General features: G+C 46.8%; 1 protein-coding gene across 20 annotated transcripts in view; it reads right to left on the bottom strand.

Moving 5' to 3' along the window:
- Window positions 1-18,671, bottom strand: part of ZBTB20 (zinc finger and BTB domain containing 20) — a 670,053-nt gene that overhangs the window by 158,898 nt on the left and 492,484 nt on the right. For 19 of the 20 annotated variants that reach the window (XM_050957922.1, XM_050957887.1, XM_050957914.1 and 16 more), the window contains one exon: window positions 11,718-11,772. The exons of the other annotated variant lie outside the window; for it this stretch is intronic. The gene's annotated coding sequence lies outside the window, so the exon portion shown is untranslated. The remainder of the gene's footprint in view (window positions 1-11,717; window positions 11,773-18,671) is intronic. 20 annotated transcript variants of the gene reach the window in all.

Below are 18,671 nucleotides of genomic sequence, written 5' to 3'. Positions count from 1 at the left end.
TGGGCTCCACAACCTGGGGTTTCAGAGGAACAGTGATAGTCATCACAGTCTATAAAACTACATACACTGAAGAGTCTGTCTCTACTTTTCAGCCTTACATTAACTTCTAGTTTGCATTTGCCATTATCAATCATTAAACAGTTTGAAAATTCACACTTGAACTAACTATATAGCCAAAACCCGAGAGCATACATTGGTTCCCTCTTTTGAGTGGATTTCTATAAGGACTTCCTGGATAGATTATCAGAATCTAGTTTTACTAAGTTGCAATAGGTAGAAAATCAAGAGGTTCATCTTATTTTTTTCACAACACTCAGTTTTCTCATGTAATCCTGTTGCTTAAGTGCCTTCAGTGGTTACATCTTATGGTGGAGAATTCAATTTAAGGTCATGACTCTTGTGTTTATGGCCCTTCATTTCTGGAGTGCCTTCTTAGTCATATGATGTGATTTCTGTACACACACCAGTATAAAACCTCTACTCCGTTTCTAATTTGTTGCTTGTCTCACCATTTCTTCTCTTTGCAAATGCCAAGTTAAGAAAGTCTGCCCATGTGCTCCCTTTTCAGAGCATTATTTTTCAGAAGATATTCAGTAACTGGGAAAGGTACTCCTCATTTTCTATCCCAAAATGTTGTGTAGTATTACCATCCACCTTAAGCAGATGCTCCACTTCCCCTCCAAAGAGCTGAATTGCAGAGGTGGATGGAGTGATTCTCATGGATAGTTTGTATATCAGTTTATTAAGCAACCTGGGATACTTCAGAAAGAAAATTGCTAGATACTGTAAGATTTATTATACTATAGCCCTTTTGTCATGCAAATACTCTTTCACTGATTAACAGTCAAGGAGAGTTGGCCTAGATGGTCATATCCTCCTGTCAGATGCTGGGAAAAGTGCTTGTGTATTTAAATGCTCAACAACTCTGATAAACAGAAAGATGCTTTCCAGCAGTTTTTTAATGTTGTGACCATTGCTACAGTTTTTGTTGGCTGTTACTGGTGCATTTGGTCTGCCTCATATTTCCTGAATTTGCTGAAAGTTAGTCTGTCACTAAATACACTGATTCTTAACCTGTAAATCACCCTATTCAGGAATTCTATGCATTAAACTATATCTAATAATCCTTGGCACTTCCATGTTCACAGGACTCCAGATATTCTGATGATTGTTACAGCAGATGTTTCCTGTTAGGAAATCAATAGGGAAGAATGCTTATGGGAGAAAAAAGATCCACTGAAAGATATTATCTTGAAGAATGTCAGTCCTCTCAGCCATAAATAATTATGCCTTTACACATAAATCAGGCCTCAAATGAAATTAATAAGCAGCAGGTTTAAAACAAACAAAAGGAAGTATTTCTTCATATAACACAGTCAACCTGTGGAAGTCTTTGCCAGAGGATTGTTGTGAAGGCCAAGGTTATAACAGGGTTCAAAAAAGAACTAGATAAATTCATGGAGGATATGTCCAGCAATGGCTATTAGCCAGGAGGGGCAGGGATGGTGTCCCCAGTCTCTATTTGCCAGAAGCCGGGAATGAGCGACAGGGAATGGATCACTTGATGATTGCCTGTTCACTTCCTCTGGGTCACCTGGCATTGGCCACTTTGGTCTGACCCAGTATGGCCATTCTTATGTTCTTAAACTAAGAATTCACAGATATTAAAGGAAATTCTATCGGAATATAAGAAATGACATCAGAACATATGGTTCTGGCAAGGGATTTCTGGCAAAGAAGGATCTCTTTGTCTAAAAACCCTATATAATGACAGAAGTTGTGGAATTTAGTTGGAGAATGAAACTGCGCATCTTACCAGTCGCAGTGAGGAAGAGACACAGAGCCAGTTCTTTATCTTACATCACGGGTGGTAATGTATCTATTCTTTCTGTATTCTGTATAGTGCCAAATTAATTTCTGATTGATAATCTTTGATTAAATAATTCACACTGATCCTGTTTTTTCACAATCTCGAATAATCATTAACTCCAGACATGCAACAGTGAGGACTTCTGTTCTCATGTCAAGAAAGATTGGGTGACCCTTGTGAGAGGCAATGTGGACTAGGAACCAGTAACTCCTGATTTTTAGTGCTGTCTCTATCATTGAGTTTCTGTGTTGCACCGAGCAAGTCACTTATGCTACGCCTCAGTTTCCTCACCTGTAAAATGGGGATAATGATACTAACAAACTTCACAGGAGTGTTGAGAGTAATAGTTAGTTGACATTTGTACAACACTCTATGCTACAGCATGCTGACTATAGGATTATTAATTGATGAGCAAGTTCCAGCAGCATGGAACACACATATGGATATCAGAGACTATTTTAGTATCATCTGTCTGATATAATGAATAGTCATGCTTAGACACTGACAACTAGCAGTCTGGAACACTGCCAATTGTGCTTTGACACACATATCATTGACCATCTGACTGATGATTCTCATATCTATGATGAGGTCAACAGATTGCCCCTCAGCTTCCTTTAGGTCATCCTTCCTCTACTAGAGAGGACTTCATGAAGCTGTGGAACAAATGGCTTTTTCAGAGCAGGACATGCAAAAAGATATATAGGCCATTAACACCTTTCAGCATAACAACACCCCATCTCAGCTCTGCCCATTGTCCCAACAGAACTGAAATGTCTACACCCTGAATAATTTAGCTTCAATAAAGAAAGAAAGAAAGAAAGAAAAAGAAAGAAAGAATTTAACAAATTAAAAATTATACAGGCTTACAAACTTATATATGTCCCTGAAATAAAGAGAGATGAGAGGGTGTTACGGGGAGGGGAATGAAAGGAACCTCAGTGTGTGCAACAAACTCCGCTTACAGACACAACAAAGTGTGCGACTCCAGTGTTGCAGATTAGGAAACTGAGGCTGAGAGAGGAGAAATGACTTGCTTACCATCACTTGGTAAGTCATTGACAGAGTGGGATTTGAAGCACAGAGCTAGTTTATATAACAGAACTATAACAATTATGAAATGGTGAACTACAATAAATGCTGATGCCATGTAGTCCCAAGTTGGTTTCCATGAATGGCTGCTGATGCAGAAAGGATTAACATAAATGTTCACATGTGAAGCCTTTGGGCATCATTCATACCTTCTATCGATACTCTGAAGTTCTGCAGTGAGAATAACAGGATTTGTTAGGGGCCATTATGAACCAGCCCTGTTGGACAAATACATGATGGCAAAGGGCTGGTGGGACTTTCATCAATTTCCTTACTCGGTCAAATAAATGTCACATTAGACGCAAGCCAAACTTCATTTTTTAAGGCCTCTGCACCCCTTGATGTACAAGCCTGGCACTGCCACTAATATAAAGAGGAGCTCTACCCATATGCATAGACTCCTACCTATATGTAGCAAATACATCAGAGTGAAAGTGGAGCAGGACATTTTTGTAATTTATGAGTATGGGACACCTTATAAGGAAAGAGAAAGAGGAAAGGAAAGAAATAAGCATGATAGGCAAATTCATCTGCATAGGAGTTGGCACTGTTATACCACTTTGTGCAATAATCATATCATCTCTCAGGCTATAATTTTTCCTTCAGCAACATGGCAAATGTTGTGAGTCAACTTTAAATCTTAAAGTCACATGTTGTAATGTTTGATACCAACCAAACAACACTCCGTAGGGTGCGAGAATGTTTCAGCACACACCTGAAGAAATTAAGAATTTCCACTCCCTTTTTAGCTCTACTCTGAAAAATATTCCCAGAAACAAACAAAAAAAAAATAACTTGTGTATAAACTTGCAGATGTAAATGCTTTCAGCAAATTAAAAAAGAGCTGCTTATTACATTGTTTTTCTTCCAAAACAGTTCTTTAACAATCAATTGTTTTTCCACTGAACAAGTATTGGAAATGGGTTTAGGCTGCAAAAGTAGAACACATCTTAAAACCTCCACTGTTTGGATCTGGAGTTTTAGGCCTAAATGTTCAACACCCAGTAATTTTTCATTCCCATTTAAGATACCTAAAGGCCCATTTTCAGAGGTGTCGACTTCAGTTGAAGTCAATGGGAACTGCAGATTCTCAATGCCTCTGCAAACCAGGTTCAAGGGGTCTCAAGTCTGGCACTCATAAACTGAGGCGCAAAAAGTTAGCGGAGACTTTTGAAAATTTTGTCCTTAGTTCTGGCCTATCTCTAATTACCTGTTACAGTTATGACCAGGGGCGGCTCCAGGCACCAGCACGCCAAGCGCATGCCTGGAGCGGCAAGCCACGGGGGGCGCTCTGCCGGGTGCCGTGAGGGCGGCAGACAGGTTGCCTTTGGCGGCATGCCTGCGGAGGGTCCACTGGTCCCGTGGCTTCGGCAGACCTCCCACAGGCGTGCCACTGAATCCGTGGGACCGGAGACCTGCCGCAGGCAAGCTGCCGAAGCCAGCCTGCCTGCCGTGCTTGGGGCGACAAAATACCTAGAGCCGCCCCTGATTATGACTGCTTGGCAATGCTAAGGTTCCTTATATATTGTATTAAGTCATCTTACTGTTTTCCAGAATCACTCGATTTCACAATGCCAATGTATTATGAAATATTAGGAAAATGTAAACTTGTTTGTTTAAAAAAACACCATATCCTAGAACTTGGCAACATTTGTAAAAAGCAAACCTCAAACCATGAGAGAATTTTACATTTTTGCTGCCCCAGATCTCAAAAAACAACTCCCTAAATTAAAGCAATATTTTTTTCAACAACAACAAAAAAAATCATTGAGCTGACAACTTACATACCAATGATCAAGCCCAAGTGAAAAGCCATGCATAACATAGGTTTGCAAAGGAAACCACTGATAGATTTTTTTTAACTCTAACATTGTTGGGCAGAAATGACGACAACTGTTGATAGTGGGGGCCCCCCACAATTTAAAGCAGCAGTTTTTCAAATTTTTGGAGCAGAGTCACCCCTTTGAGTTACAATTTTTGTTTGCACCCCTCAAAGCCAGAAAATAAAGGTGAATCGGAGTAGAGGTGGCGTTCCCTCCCCAGTCCTGCTGGGCTGAAGCCCAAGCTGTCTGGCATCGTCACTCCTCCCCCCCACCCCGAAAGTTCCTCCACACCCTGTAGGGGGTGTGCCCCAAAGTTTGAAACCTCTGATTTAAAGGTTCTGGTGGTATGCGGCAGGGCATATGAACCCTGGCAGAAATCTGGAGGAGCACGTGACCCCATGTGTGCCACCACGTCGCCTCTGTTGTTGGGGCATGCTAAAGAAACTATATTACATACCCTAAGACTTAGGGAAAACTATGCTGATGGTCAGTCATACACATTGGTGTCAATATAAGCAGTGAGGGTTCACATACTGCTGCCAACTTTGCATTTGCAGGAGTTCCAGGTCATGAAGTTGTATCCCAGCAAGCACAGGTTGAAATGCTAATGAAATATTTTCTGCACCTGTTCCAGTCCTGGATGATGTGGAATACAAGCTGCTTTGTGCTGAATGAGAGCTCTGGGATGGGATAATACCCATTAGGAAATCATGGCAGGCTTTCCCCATACCTAACAGGAAACCTCCATCCCTTGCCTCCCTAATTCAATTTAGAAATGTACAAACCACTTCTGCACATGCTCCCTATTCTCCCCATCACACAGTGGAAAAAGACGGTTACTCACCTTTGTAACTGTTGTTCTTCGAGATGTGTTGCTCATATCCATTCCAGTCAGGTGTGCGCGCGCCGCGTGCACGTTCATTGGAAGACTTTTTACCCTAGCAACACTTGGCGGGTCGGCTGGGCGCCCCCTGGAGTGGCGTCGCTATGGCACCAGATATGTACCCCTGCCGACCCAGCCACCCCTCAGTTCCTTCTTGCCGGCTACTCCGACAGTGGGGAAGGAGGGTGGGTTTGGAATGGATGTGAGCAACACATCTCGAAGAACAACAGTTACAAAGGTGAGTAACTGTCTTTTCTTCTTCGAGTGATTGCTCATATCCATTCCAGTTAGGTGATTCCCAAGCCTTACCTAGGTGGTGGGGTCGGAGTGAGATGTGGCAGAGTGCAGAACTGCTGAACCAAAGGCTGCATCATCTCTAGACTGTTGGACCAAAGCATAATGAGAAGCAAAGGTGTGGATCGAGGACCAGGTAGCTGCGCGACATATTTCCTGGATTGGTGCATGAGCCAGGAAGGCAGCAGATGAAGCCTGAGCCCTGGTAGAATGTGCGGTGAGGTGGCCCAAGGGAGCATGAGCCAAGTCATAGCACATGCAGATGCACGCTGTCACCCACAAGGAGATCCTCTGGGAGGAGACAGGTAGGCCCTTCATGGGGTCAGCCACTGCAACGAAGAGTTGGGGCAATTTACAGAAGGGCTTTGTCCGATCGATATAAAATGCGAGCGCCCTAAGGACATCTAGGGAATGTAATTGTTGTTCCCGTCGAGATGAATGCGGCTTCGGGAAGAAGACCAGGAGAAAGATGACCTGACTGGTATGGAAGGCTGATACCACTTTAGGGAGGAACGCTGGATGTGGTCGCAACTGTACCTTATCCTTGTGAAAGACAGTATACGGTGGGTCCATTGTGAGAGCCCGAAGCTTGGAGACTCGTCTGGCCGATGTAATGGCTACGAGGAAAACTGTCTTCCAGACAGGTATAGCAGTGAGCAAGTTGCCAACGGCTCGAATGGTGGAAGCATAGGTCTGTTTAGGACTAGGTTGAGGTCCCAGGTAGGGGCGGGGCGGCATACTTGGGGGTATAGGCGCTCAAGACCCTTGAGAAATCTAGTAACTGTGGGGTGCGAGAACACGGAGCGGCCATTCTCTCCTGGGTGGAATGTGGAGATGGCTGCCAAGTGCACCCTCAAAGAAGATACCGCCAGGCTCTGCTGCTTAAGAGACCAAAGGTAGTCCAGGATGGTAGGGATCGAGACCTCAGAGGGAGTAACATTCTGTGTTGCGCACCAGCAGGAGAAACGTTTCCACGTGGCCAGATAAGTTGACCAAGTGGAAGGCTTCATGCTACCCAGGAGTATTTCTTGTACCGGAGCAGAGCAGTGCAACTCTGACTGGTTCAGCCACGCAGCAGCCATGCCGTGAGGTGAAGGGCCTGCAGGTCTGGGTGGCGAAGACTGCTCTGATCCTGGGTTACGAGGTCTGGGTGGAGTGGCAGGGTAATTGGGCTGGTTATTGACAGGTCAAGCAGTGTGGTGTACCAGTGTTGTCTGGGCCACGCTGGCGCAATCATGATTAAGTGCGCTCTGTCCCTGCGGAGTTTTAGCAGGACTTTGTAAACCAGCGGGAACGGTGGGAAGGCATAAAGCAACCAGTGCTTCCATGACATTAGGAATGCGTCCAAGATCGACCCCGGTGAAAGACCCTGGAAGGAGCAGAACATCTGGCATTTCCTGTTCACCCGGGAGGCAAACAGATCTATGTGGGGAAATCCCCACTTTTGGAAAACCGAATGAATAACGTCCGACCGTATCGACCATTCGTGACACAGGAAGATCTGCTCAGTCGATCCGCCAGAGTGTTCTGAACCCCTGGGAGAAAGGACGGTGCCAGGTCTATCAAGTGGGCTATGCGGAAGTCCCAGAGTTGGATGGTCTCCTGACAAAGGGGGGAAGATCGAGTCCCTCCCTGCTTGTTTATGTAATACATGGCCGTTGTGTTGTCTGTGAACACTGAGACACAATGGCCGTGTAAATGTTGCTGAAACTCCTGACATGCCAGGCGGACCGCTCTCAGCTCTTGGACATTTATGTGAAGCACCAGCTCCTGCGATGACCAGAGGCCTTGGGTACGAAGGCGTCCGAGGTGAGCCCCGCAGCCAAGAGATGACGCGTCTGTTGTCAGGGATAGCGAGGGTTGGGGAGGGGTGGGTGGAATGGTAGCCCCGAACACACCAGGGAGGGGGTCAGCCACCAGTCTAGGGAGGTTAGAATGCTCAGGGGAATGGTGACTATTGTGTCTATTGGGTCTCTGCCCGGATGGTATGTCAAGTTGAGCCAAGTTTGGAGAGGACGGAGGCGGAGCCTGGCATATTTGGTCACGAATGTGCAGGCATCCATGTGACCTAGGAGACCGAGACAAGTGCGAACCGAGGTCATCGGGAAGTTCTGTAGACCTCGGATGATTGTTGTCATTGCCTGGAACCGCGTAAACACCCTTGGGGCCATGGAAAGGCCAAAGGGGAGGACCGTAAACTGGAAGTGCTGACGGTTGGCTACGAAGCGAAGATATCTCCTGTGTGGAGGAAAAATGGCGATGTGAAAGTACGCGTCCTTCATATCAAGGGCAGCATACCAGTCTCCAGGATCCAAGGATGGGATAATGGTCCCCAAGGAAATCATGCGGAACTTCAACTTTATCATAAACCTGTTGAGTCCTCGCAGGTCTAGGATAGGCCTGAGGCCGCCCTTTGACTTGGGGATCAGGAAATAATGGGAGTAAAACCCCTTGCTCTTTCCGTCTTTTGGCACCTCCTCTATTGCTCCCATGGCGAGGAGCTTCCTCACCTCTTGCAGGAGGAATTGCTCGTGAGAGGGGTCCCTGAAGAGGGACTGGGCTGGAAGGTGGGAAGGTGGGGTTGAAACAAATTGGAGGTGGTATCCGTGTTTCACCATGCGTAGGACCCAGAGGTCTGAGGTTATCTGGGACCACACCGAGAGGAAGTAGGAAAGATGGTTGGAGAAGCGGAGGGATGGATCCTGGCCTGATACTGGTATGCCGTCCTCAGGCATACCTTCAAAAGGCAGACTTAGGTTCCGCTGGTGGTTTAGAGGGACCTTGGTTTTGGCCCCCTTGGGGTCCTGACTGGTGTCTACACCCACCCCGCCCACGCCGTCTGCCAAAATCTTGTCTATTTCGGGGCATAAAGTACAGGCAGTGAGTCTGGGGACGGAAAGGCCTGCGTTGGATCACGGGTGTATGCATGCCTAAAGAACGCATGATGACTCAATTGTCCTTCAGGCTCTGCAGTCTAGGGTCGGTCTTTTCTGAGAAGAGACCTTTACCATCGAAGGGTAAATCTTGGATGGTATACTGCAGCTCCAGTGGGAGGTTGGAAACCTGTAGCCAGGAGACGCGTCTCATGTTGACACCCGAGGCCAGGGTCCTGGTTGCTGAGTCGGCCGCATCTAGTGAAGCCTGGAGGGAAGTTCTGGCTACCTTTTTCCCTTCCTCCAAGAACGCAGCGAATTCCTGGCGAGAGGTTTGGGGAAGTAGCTCTGTGAACCTACCCACCTCCGCCCAGGTGTTATAATTATAGTGACTCAGCAGGGCTTGCTGATTCGCCACCCGGAGCTGTAGGGCGCCTGCTGAATAAACTTTGCGGCCAAGTAGGTCCATTCGCCTAGCCTCTTTTGACTTCGGGGCTGGCACCTGTTGGCCATGGCGCTCCCTCTCATTGACGGATTGAACAACTAGTCAGCAGGGAGGAGGGTGGACGTACAGATACTCGTGCCCTCTAGAGGGTACCATATATTTACGCGCGACTCCCTTTGCTGCAGGAGGGATGGAGGCTAGGGATTGCCATAAGGTGTTGGCATTGGCTTGGATGGTCCTGATAAAGGGTAGGGCCACTCTGGTGGGGGTATCTGCCAACAGAATGCTCACTACAGAGTCCTCGACCTCCGGGACCTCTTCCACCTGGAGGTTCATGTTGAGTGCTACCCTCCTGGGGAGGTCCTGATGGGCTCTGAGGTCGATTGGATGAGGACCCGAGGAGGATGTTCCTGCCACCGCCTCATCCGGAGAGGAAGAGGAGGAAATGCCGGGGACGAGCGGGTCCTGTGTGGCCTCCTGGTCTTGGGCCGTCTCCTGCTCCAGCGGTACTGGGGAGACCAATGGGTGAACTAGTGCTTCCTGCATTCCGTCCGGAGGAGGACGGGTAGCTGTAGCCTCTGGTGCCCGGTGCTCTGATGGAGCCGAGAGGAACGGGACTATTGGAGTGCCTTGGGCCTGGTGGTATGCCCAAGGTGTCCATAAGGACCACTGATGTGGGCCTTGGTCCTGGGTCTGGGCTTCTTGAAAAACTCCGGCGGGCACATCTGAATCGCGGTCTTGAGCATAGTAGCTGTCCGCGTGGGACAACACCGAAGTGCGTCTAGATGGCCATGGAGGAGCGGAGAAGCCCCGGGCAGAGGTTCCAGTGGACCTTATTCCACTGTGTATCAGAGACCGGTGCCAGGAAGCATATCGGTACCAGGAGTGAGATCGGGACCTGCGACCAGAGCGGTGCCGGGAGGTCGACCGAGATCTCGAAGCTCGGGATCATGATTGGCTACGGGAGACACGGTGCCTGGAGCGGTGCCGAAAGCTGGAAGGGTGCCGGAAGTAGCAGGCCGGCGAATGGGATGCCGACCTGTGCCGCAAGTTCAACCGGTACCGAGGAGGGGAACGGTGCCGGGACTGTGAGCGGCGTCGGGAGCGGGAGTGCCGTCTGGACCTGGAACGTCTGCGGGACCGTGATCGTGAGTGGTGCTGGTCCGCTGTGCCGACGGAGGATGGTCTTATCAAGGTTGGTTTGCCTATTGATTGTATTACCCACCCTGGCGGTGCCGGGGGTGGAGGCAGTGTCGAGTCTGTCAAGGCAATGAGGTCCCTCGCCACTGAGAACGTCTCCGGAGTGAATGGTATAGTCAGCTCTACCGCGGTCCGTGCCGGGGAGCTCACTGGCGCCAGACTCAACGGCCTTGTGGGACCGGAATCGACGGTGCCGACGTTGTTGGTGCCGCGGCAGGTGTCGGTGCTGGGCGATCCAACTTAGACACGCTCTCTGGCTGCGGTGCGGGCGGCACAGAGGTAGCAGGAGTCTTAGCCTTTCTGAACCTCGGTGAAAGGGAGCGGCGTGGAGCTGACTTCAGTGCCGGCGACGGCTGGTGCCGAGAGGCTTTGACAGTACCGGCACGGTCCGGTGCCGAGGAGGCGCTTCTGCTAGTCGACTGGCCAGCACTCGGTGCCTAGGGTGGAGGGGAGAGAGCCGCCTCCATGAGGAGCTGTTTAAGTCTGATGTCCCGCTCCTTTTTTGTTCATGGCTTGAAAGTCTTGCAGATGGGGCACTTAGCTGTTAGGTGCGATTCTCCGAGGCACTTCAGACAGGAGTCGTGTGGATCTCCTGTTGGCATCGGCTTGTGACAGGCCGAGCACGGTTTGAAACCCGGTGAGCCAGGCACGGGCCCCGGCACCGGGAAGCGGTTAACCCCCGAACCCCTCTAACTATAGTGGACTAACTATGCTATAAACAAATACGCTAATTGTAACTATATAAAAAGGATTATAACTATATACACGATAAAGGATCAGAAAACTATGAGTAGCTAGGGAAGTGGAGGTCAGCTAAGCCGTGCTCCACTGTTTCGACAACCGACACGGGCGGTAAGAAGGAACTGAGGGGTGGCTGGGTTGGCAGAGGTATATATCCGGTGCCATAGCGGTGCCACTCCAGGGGGCACCCAGCCGACCCGCCGAGTGTTGCTAGGGTAAAAAGTCTTCTGACGAACGTGCACGCGGCGTGCGCACACCTAATTGGAATGGATATGAGCAATCACTCAAAGAAGAATGAACCATTCTGAGTCTCACAGACTGATTCTGTACAGAAGTTTGGGACAATTGGGTAGAACATGTATACACACTGAATACTGAGCCTTGCAGCCAGAGAGACCTAGAAAATACTTCACAGGGGCTTCAGATTTGCTTGAATGGGCCATGAATAAAACACATGACTCTTGTCACTGAAAGGTACAAAATGCTGAGTACTTACATGCGACACAGAAAAGGTTCCTTCAGGAGAAGAGCACAAACTGATCGCCAAGGATCTGAGGGGAAAATAGGAAAAACAGCATGAAGAAATAAAGCAGGTATAAATAAGCTAAATGACACCAAAATAAAAAGGAGACCCAGGAGCTGCAGGGATTCTTGCAATTCCTGCAGAAAAAATAAAATTTTCACTTCATGGATCACATAAACTTTGAAAACTCAGAAATTATCAGAACCAGGGGACTGGATAGCTCAGGGGATTGGTAACAGGCTAGGGAACCTTTCATCCCTAGGATGCTAGTCTGAATCCATTCCAAGTCAGCAGAGATTAAGTGATGTTACCATCTGGTGGCTATTCAGTTGCTTGTGTGAAATAAGATGGTGGTCCCTGTGGACAGGTGTTCTCTTCACAAAGCCCACTACCATAATTGGCACTAATTGGCCTCCTTGTCAGTAGTCTCAGGAGAGAGGTTAAGGATTAAATTGGCCACAGAGAGTGAACTCCTCTTCTTGGCCCTAGATACAGTTCCTGCAGGTCAGAGATGAGGCACTTTATGGGGGCAGAGTGGTGAGGAAGCTTACACTACAGCTGCTTGTTTTGTGGATAAGTAGTGGCATGTCAGTCTCTTCTGTCTTTGGCCTAAAATTGATGTGTTACCTACAGCCTTAGTAGAAAAGAGATCTCTGCTTCAAGAGAGGATGTTTGGGAGAACTATTGCCTTCTGGTAGTCTAAGTACTTAGCATAACACAGAGTCTCATAGACTCATAGACTTTAAGGTCAGAAGGGACCATTATGATCATCTAGTCTGACCTCCTGCAAAATGCAGGCCACAAAATCTCACCCATCCACTTCTATAACAAACTGCTAACCTATGTCTGAGTTACTGAAGTCTTCAAATTGTAGTTTGAAGACCTCAAGCTGCAGAGAATCCTCCAGCAAGTGACCCGTGCCCCATGCTCCAGAGGAAGGCGAAAAACCTCCAGGGCCTCTGCCAGTCTTCCCTGGAGGAAAATTCCTTCCCGACCCCAAATACGGCAATCAGTTAAACCCTGAGCATGTGGGCAAGACTCACCATCCAGCACCCAGGAAAGAATTCTGTGTAGTAACTCAGATCCCATCCCATCTAACATCCCATCACAGACCACTGGGCATACTTACCTGCTGATAATCAAAGACCAATTGCCAAATTAATTGTCAGAATTAGGCTATCCCATCATACCATCCCTTCCATAAACTTATTAAGCTTAGTCTTAAAGCCAGATATGTCTTTTGCCCCCACTACTCCCCTTGGAAGGCTGTTCCAGAACGTCACTCCTCTGGATTTACCTATGTATGTTATGGATTATCTGAGCTATACTGTAAACCTATTGTCCAGGACATATTAACATGGAATGAATTAATGAACAAGATGAGTCAAACCCTGCTACTCTGAATTGTTCCAAATGGATGATCTGTTCCTATTTGAGATTGAAAGCAAAGGTTTATACAAAAGATTGATGTTTTGAAGTATCATTTCATGGAAGTGGAGGTGTGGGATCTGGGATGGAGTTAGGGTGCGGGAGGGGGTTCTGGCCTAGGGCAGTGAGTTCAGGGTGCAGGCTCCATCTGGGCAGTGCTTACCTCAGGCAGCTCCCAGCTGGCGGTACAGCGTGGCTAAGCAGGCTTCCTGCCTACCCTGGCTTCACACTGCTCCTGGAAGTGGCTGGCATGTCTGGCACTTGGCAGAGGGGCCAGACAGCTCTGTGTGATCCCTGCGCCCACAGGCCCTACACCCACATTCCCATTAGCCACTGTTCCCAGCCAATGGGAGCTTCAGAGCTGATGCTGGGGCAGCATGCAGAAGCTTCCCTGATCGCCCCTGCACCTAGGGGCTACAGGGACATGCTAGCCGCTTCCAGGGAACTGTGCAGAGCCAGGGTAGGCAGGGAGCCTGCCTTAGCCCCACTGCACCACTGACTGGACTTTTAATGGCCTGGTTAGCAGTGCTGACTGGAACCACCAGGGTCCTTTTTCCATCAGGCATTCCGGTCGAAAACCGGACGCCTGGCAACCCTATGTGTAAGGAGGAGTGGGGCAGCAGATTCCGGGCCAGGGAGAAGAGTTGTGGTGGTGGTGGAGGGTGATGGGGGACAATAAAGCAGGTAGGCAAGCAGTCTTTGCCCACATGCTCAGGGTTTAATTGATCGCCATATTTGGGGTTGGGAAGGAATTTTCCTCCAGGGCAGATTGGCAGAGGCCCTGGGGGGTTTTCGCCTTCCTCTGCAGCATGGGGTACCGGTCACTTGCTGGAGGATTCTCTGCACCTTGAGGTCTTTAAACCACGATTTGAGGACTTCAATAACTCAGACATGGGTTAGGGGTTTTTTACAGGAGTGGGTGGGTGAGATTCTGTGGCCTGCATTGTGCAGGAGGTCAGTCTAGATGATCATTATGGTCCCTTCTGACCTTAAAGTCTATGAGTCTAAGTGGGAAGGAATAGCTAGAGAGAATTACAGGGTAGAGAAGAATCACTGGAACTGTAGGCCAGCTAGCAAGATGCATACAGCTTCAGTTGGGGTGGCCATCCCGGGAACGGCAACATACTGGCTGGCATAGGCATCAAGAACAAAGTGACCTCAGAAGCATGAGTTTTGTTACCGACAAAGGGTTGCAATTCAAGCTATAACTCGCAGACACTGATTTTTGTTCCCATGGGAAATTCCAAAACCATTTCAGGTTTGGGTTTTTTTAATTGAAATTTCCTGCAAAAATGTTTTATTTTGTTTTTCAATGAAAGAAACTGAAAACCAAAACATATTTGGTTTTCTAAAACTGTTTTTGACATGAAAATTTGTGCTTTTGGTAAACCTATTTTCAAAACCAAATTTTTTTTAAATTGAAAGCCGATTAATTTTTTTAGTAAAAATTTTCATTTTTGAGAGAAAAACCCCACTTTTTATTTCAATTACTGTTTGATGAAAAAATGTTGACAGCTCTAGTTATACTGTTCGATGAAAAAATGTTGACAGCTCTAGTTTTGATGCAATCCTTTCATCAAACATATTGGTATGATAATAGGGGAGTTTAAAAGGGTCAAGCGGTAACTCCTAGCAGCAGAATGGAATGCTGGGAAATGGACACAGTAGAAACTTATTTGCAGCTACATCTTGTAAGAGCAACTGCCACTTGCAAGGAACACTTTCCCTATCATGAGTTGTCCACCTGGTAATAGCAACATAGCCGCCGCATAAGAGCAATATTTGTGACATTGTGACATCACATTCGAAGGTGGATATTGGGGGCATATAGTGGCATTGCCCCCCTCCAAACTGTGTCTTCCCACTCCCCTCCTAACCCTGGCCCTTCAGTGCAGGTCCAGGGCATGCAGCCCCGTCCATTTGCCCTACCTGACAGAGCCTGCCTGTGTGGACCGCATGTGCAGAGGGGAAGGTCTGGAAGAGAGGGTTTTTGCCGTGCGGGAGGGAGGAGCTAGGATCAGGGAAGCAGCAGTGGCGCAGCTGGAAAGTTTCGTACTCCTGTGCTCAGCATCTGGCTTGCAAGCAGTGGGGCGGAGGCGGGGTGTTGCTATTTTGCAGTGGGGAGTATCAGGGACACTGAACTATCCCCTCCATCGCAGTTGCTAGCGGCGGGGTGTGGATGTGCTGTTTTGTAGTGGGGGCTTGGGAGACCCCCCTCACAGCGCACTGACCTGTCCCTTCCCCCTCTCCCGTCTCCACCATCTGTGATTGGAGCCGCTACTCCCTGTCCATTCCTCCTCCTTCTCCTTGCAGACTGGGCATCAACATAGAGAGAATTGAGACCACAGGAGATACAGTCTCCCTGCTTTCCATTTCTGTGTCCAGTACCGCAATAGCCCCAGTACCTGGGAGCAGTAATTCGACCTAAAGTCCTGCCCAGCCCCTGCAGCCATCTTCAGTTTAGATAGAATCTTTGGAGCATTCGGTTCACAAACTCTAAAAAGACCTCACTGAATAGATGTGAACTGAAAGTGTCATAACTTGGTTAAAGTTAGATAGATTTTCACAGGAGTGGCAACAGGCACATACCTACTTACATTTCAAGTCTCTGATCCAAGCTTAGAGGCGCTCCTGTTTCTCAATGAAACCATTGTAAGAATCTTTTAACATGGCAATTTTTTAATGCATTTTTCCCTAATCTTTTTTCTGAGAAATGGCTGAACTGTTTCTGCTGAAACTTTCAGGAGGGGGGAAAAATCAGCTGGAGGCAGACCCAGCGTAAAAAATATCAGCCCAAATTCTTAAAGTTTGGCAGTTACAAGGAACTGAAAACAGGGTGTTATAATGGGAAGTACCAGCCAATCTTAAAAATAGGTGTCGCTACTTGCATCATTTACAGTAACAACTTTAATGCCAAACAATGCCAAATTATAGGACTGAGCCCTTAGTTTATAAAGTTAAGTACTGAACATTGACTTAATTGCGAAGCGAGGGCTCTCACCATTTTGCAGAACATATTCATCGGCTTTTGCAGAATTAGGCCACAGAGAGCATATACAAAAATCACGTTAACTATTGAAAGGCAGTCAGTTCTGGGGTGGCACTCAACAACGGGTTAACAGTGCATAGCAACACTACAGAAATGTTCAGTGGAAGAAGTGAGGAAGAGCACTCTATCCAATGAAAACTGTGGGGAAATTTTAGATGAGTAATTACACTAGGCCTAAATTGGAATTTGGCAAGTCACCAGGGCTAACATTCTGCCAAAAGTGCCATAAAATCTTTAATGATCACAAGTGGTCCAGGCGCTGATTTTAAGTCATGTGCAAAATATAAAAATAAAATTTTCCATGTGAAGTATTGAAAAAACAGGATGTATCTGAGGAAACTGTGATTCACTCAATGTTAGATAAATATAGAAAACATATGAGATGTGGGCCAAACTCTACTCTCTTACCCCTTTGCAACCTCATTGACTTCACTGAAACTAAGAGCAGAATTTAACCCATTAAAATGATAGAGTGTAACTTTTTATTATACGGCACTTTGAGACACACTTTGTCACTAGAGACATACAACCTAATTACATTGCATTCGCACAGATTTCCTCCAGGACACACTATTATATAACATGTAAAAAAATAAAATCTATGAAAATTGACCATTTACTTTCCAGTACTCCATGTTATAAGTGGAATAATCCTCTGAATCATATGCCACTGTTATCCTTCTCTTTCTAATGTCATGTGTTTTCAACCCAAAATTAATATATGTGGTGGGTGTGTACAAGATGACCAACTAATCTTCTCCTTCTCCAGTTCCTAAGACTATTTAACAGTTCCCAAGGAAAAGCCACTACTACTAACCGTAGCAGAATTTCACTTTTTATCACCCTCATCCTCACTGAAGCTTATGTAAGAGGATTTTCCATAAGGGCCCACAGCGATGGTGGTGGTCGAGGGGATAAAATCCAATTCCTAACTCACCAGCAAGATGTGGGTCATGCCACTAAAGCCTCTATGGCCACTACTTCGAGGCAGTGTTGTCCAGTAAATAGTCTGGGAGTCTGGACACCATGTTCTAGTCTTAGCTGTGCCATTAACTCCCAGTGGCCAGATTCTGCCACCTTTACTCACACTGAGTAGTACTTTCCTCTAATGTTGTTTCTTGACTAGTCCTATTTAAATCATGGGACTACTGGTGGTCTGAGTTACTACTCCATAGGAGTAAGGATGGTAGAATCTGGCCCAAAGAGTAAAATTGTCAAAAGCACTTAAGTGATCTAGGTGTCCAAGTCCCATTTTCAAAAATGGCTCGGGAATCTAGGAACTTACTTATAACTGAAAATCAACACGACTTTGGGCTTGTTTCCACAGCAGGGTAATTTGCCCTATACAGGTGTGATTTCTAAAATGCAATAATATGCTGGAAATTAATTGGTCGGTGTAGACTGGTTGGTGCTGATGCACACTAAAGTTTCCCAAGTGTGCTTTAACTTAGAAGCATGCTAGGCAACTTTTAGTGTGCATCAGCAGGGTCTACACAGACCAATCAATGTGTAACACATTAGTGTGTTTTAGAAATCACAACCCCACAGTGCACATTGCTGCTTCATGCAGACAAGCCCACAGGATCCTAAGTGCACAAGTCACTTCTGCAAATGGGATGCAGGCTCCTAAGTCACTGAATGAGCTTTTGAAAATGTTTATCATATGTGGCTTGGATAGAGGCATTTCACCTTTCTGTACCTGTTTCCCAATCTGTCAAACAGAAATAATGCTGATTATCTTTGCAAAGTGCTTTGAGATCTTAACAAATAAAATGTACTATAGAGGTGCTGATTATTATTAGTCCAAAGCCTGGACTGGAACAGAGGGTGCAACTCCTGAACACCCGTTACATAGGGAAGACGGGCACTGGATTTATGTAATCATGAACTAACTGGACATGCTCCTACCTCCGACTGCCCTCTCCAAGGGCCTATGTGGAGCTGGCATGGAGCACAGCTCTACCATATGCAGTCTGTGCTGTATACCAACTCCACTGAAGGTTCTGTTGCACTGTAAGCTTTCCATGGCTTTTACACCACTGGATGTTTTTTACCCTTATAGTATCTGATATAGAACTTAGTGCCAAAGGAGGATGGGGCAAACAAGACAATAGAGAAATCCTAATGATATTACATTCTCAATACAAATAGGGCCCAAATTAATCCAAGCCCATGTCTGGAAAAAAACAGCAACACATCAAACCCTTCTGAGCTGAAATTCAATAGAGCCCTGTGAATGATCTGAATCTGAGGTGGAGAGAAAGTTCATTGCGTGTCTGACACAGGCAGAGACAGATTACAGCAAAATTAAATTGAGGATTTTAGTGGATATAGTTGTTGTTTTTATATATTAATGAACAACAATAATACGTGATCCTGAATTGAATATCAGGGCTGACATTTAATCTGAGCCCTCATGCTATTCATAAATGTTCATAAACGTCACAAGA

Source organism: Gopherus flavomarginatus, chromosome 1, assembly GCF_025201925.1.
Source record: "Gopherus flavomarginatus isolate rGopFla2 chromosome 1, rGopFla2.mat.asm, whole genome shotgun sequence".
In the NCBI taxonomy this organism is placed as follows: domain Eukaryota; kingdom Metazoa; phylum Chordata; order Testudines; family Testudinidae; genus Gopherus; species Gopherus flavomarginatus.
The sequence above is the reverse complement of the archived record's forward strand: the minus strand, read 5'-3'. Positions and strand labels throughout refer to the sequence as shown.